This window comes from Vollenhovia emeryi, unplaced genomic scaffold (assembly GCF_000949405.1).
Source record: "Vollenhovia emeryi isolate VEMERY1.0 unplaced genomic scaffold, V.emery_V1.0 DF940003.1, whole genome shotgun sequence".
Classification (NCBI taxonomy): Eukaryota; Metazoa; Arthropoda; class Insecta; order Hymenoptera; family Formicidae; genus Vollenhovia; species Vollenhovia emeryi.
The window spans coordinates 1-3,190 of record NW_011966363.1 but is presented as its reverse complement, the minus strand read 5'-3'; the positions used below and the strand labels follow the sequence as shown (position 1 = coordinate 3,190).

The window sequence follows — 3,190 nt, the reverse complement described above, 5'->3', positions numbered from 1 at the left end:
ACCTAGAACCTTACACATTTAGGGATAAAATAAAACAACTAGAATATTCTTAAGGTTGCCAGTAGTAATTAACAATATTGGTGATTTTGTTGACCATATCTGGCGATTAAAATTCTTATTGCGAAAAATATTACCCCAGCCGGGATTCGAACCCGGGACCTCCCTACAATCCGTGACGGGCGTCTTAGCCAGCTCGACCACCGGGGCTGAAAATAAAACAAGTTTTTGTGAAAAAAATATAATATTTATTGCTACAGAGTAGTATCGGGCGGACGGCTAAGAGGTGGAGAGGGTACCACTGTGCACTGGCAATGGCCAAATACATTAATTAGGTATCAGTTAGAGACATGAATGTTATAATTTTGTTGAAATTCTGATTTTCCGGAACAGAAGACATCAATTACTGGACACGGGACAAGCTTAAGAATTCCGGGACTTTCCCGGAAATCCCGGCCATCTGGCAACCCTAGCCAGGACGCGAGTTCTTAGAAAGACACCGTCTCCAGACACCCGGGTTATGATCCGCCCGCCATCCCTGGCCGAAGCATCGGCCTGGCCGTGACCGACCAAGTGGGCTCTTAGTTCAGCGAGCGCTCCGGATGGTCTCCGGTGCACCCGCCTTAAGCCCCCCCACCACGACAAGGTGGCCCACACGGGGGGGACTTTGAGGCTAAGCTATCATCTGTCGAAGACGGCGTGTGGAAGAGAGATCGGCAATTGTGCTGGGAGATAAACAAAAACAGCGCTAAAGTGTGCGGTAATAATTTTACCGCACGGCTTTTTCCGCACAGTTGACGCCATGTTGCGTGCAAACTGTATTGTGTCGGCAAATGCCTATTTTGGGCACGAAAAACTGTCAAAAAAGAGGCACTTTTCTGTGCACGTGTGATATAAAATGTTTATTATAATTTGAATCTTTTATAAGATTGAAATTTGTGATTTGTACGAGTAGCGAGATTGTGAGATAATAAATAATTAAGTTTATTTTTCTTTTTAGCTGAAACGGCTTCAGTTTCAGAGTTTATTTTTTTTAAAGAAATGACTCGTCGATTGACTTATTAAAGCTCTTTTGGCGGACTCTGTATATATCACAAAAAATATATATATATAGGTATTTAACATAAAACTTTATAAATATGTTTGTTCCGGATTCAATTATGAATCTCGGTCAGTTCGTCACCGGCGTGATGGCAGCATCAGCCGGGTCAGATCGTGCAGCGCGGCAGGAGCGCTGCGCGCGCATGCCCGATCGCGACGCGAGGCGACCTCGCTTCTTCACGCTCGTTACCGGCGCTTTTGGTTCATGGCAACCGTACAACGTACATGCGTCGTGTAGTGCTTAAGACTTTTCGTATGCTCTTGTGGACCTTTTCTCATCCGAGAAGTGACTCTGTGCGAACTCAAGGTGAACCCTCAGTGTGCAACTCATCCAGGACATTTAGATACAGCATCAACGGCAGCTCAAGCTCACCACGCATCGCACGCCGGCGTCGCGTGGACACGGCTCACGGGCATCGACATTCACGAGGCCGGCTATCGATTAATATAATCGACCCGTGCAAGTGATTAGAGACTTCTCTTCCCGATAGCTCATTGACTTCTCAACTGTAAGCCTTTTATATTTATTAAACGGACCACACGGTATTTTACTCAAAACGAACTGAGTTACGATCACGTGATTTGCCACCCCTTAGCGCATGCATCCGTTCCCCGAGTCTCTCACCGCAAAGTCCTCTCAGCCCTGCTTCCAACCGCAGCGGTCCAGCGAGCTCTCCCAAAAGAGAATCGCTAACAATGTTGTTTGAGATTCCTCCAGTTATCTCAGTTGTACTGCCCTCGCCATCTCACGGTTATTAGCAAGGCCCAGTAGTACCGCGCGCGCGACCGCGCGACCGGGTAACGAGCACGTGACGGGCCCGTGAACATGGCTCGAGGGCTTGCGCGCAAGCTCAGAGAGCTCAGTAGTCGTGTGAAAGTAGTCGTTGTAAGCGGTGGTAAAGTTCACATCGGCATACAAAAAGTATCGCGCTCGCGCTCACGGGAACAAGTGCGATCTCTGTGCTTGTTAGCTCACATTGACAATTAGTGCTCACTCCGGGACAGACTCATTAGTTAAGTGCTCAAATCGAGTGCATCGGTGTTCTGCGCAAAGGCCTCTCACTTTATACGTGCACGCTCGCTTGTAGCCGGCCACCGGCTCAACGGGCGGCACATCCCCGACGGTCTTGTGCGAACAAGAGAGCTCAACGGACTCGCTCACCTCAAACCATACGCTTCAGTAATTCTCAACTGTATATAGTGTACATACAATTAAACAGTTAACTCATTTTAAGAAACGGAATCGTAGTCATTCTCGCCACGTTGCACGTCCTTTCTCACCCCCCGATCCACTCGCAGCGCTCAAAGAGATTTCGCGATCTTTCGATCTCATGACGAGATTCGAAAGTGAGGATATTTCTCAAACATATGTCTATTTCTTATATTTATAATATAATGTTATAATGAAGTATACATATAATCTATTTATAATATATACAGGGTGTCCCGAAATTCGCGAATCAAAATACCATAGCAAGAAAGTCGTCGAAAAAATAAATTAAAAAGTTATTTGCCATTTTTCGTTCCGAGCAGTAGTTTTTTTAGATAAAAAGGTTCAAAACAGGCCAAATCTTATTTATTAATTATTCAAGTTATTTATTGATTAAGTCAGCTAGCTAGAATACGAAAGGAGAGTTTGCTTATCGTCACCAGTAATGATTAAAAATTGAGACGGGAAACTTATAGTCAACCCAACTGGCTAGTTATTTAATCAGTTTATTACACAACTTTTCGACCCTATTCTTTTGGGTCCTTTTCGAGTGATACTAAGTCATCGTCGTCAAATAAGACAGTTCAAGCCCAGCTACCACAGTGCTCACACATATATGTACATACATCGACGATGACTGACTTACAATTAGTATCATTCGAAAAGGACCCAAAAGTATAGGGTCGAAACATTGTGTAATAAACTGATTAAATAACTAGCCATTTTTCTCTCACTATTATAATAATTATAATTATTAACCACGAAGCAAATGTTCGAAGTAACCTCCATTGGCTTCAAGGCATAAATTTAATCGCCTCTGGAAATGTTGTACTGTTCTTAGCAAAGGTTCTCTTGGAATCGCTGCGCAAGCTCGACGAACCC

General features: G+C 44.5%; 1 non-coding gene across 1 annotated transcript; it reads right to left on the bottom strand.

The window, feature by feature from the left end:
• Nucleotides 1-131: 131 nt before the first annotated feature.
• Trnav-cac lies at nucleotides 132-207 on the bottom strand. The gene is given in 2 exon segments: nucleotides 132-165; nucleotides 172-207. It is a non-coding gene; the product is annotated as a tRNA-Val (tRNA).
• Between the last annotated feature and the right edge of the window lie 2,983 nt (nucleotides 208-3,190).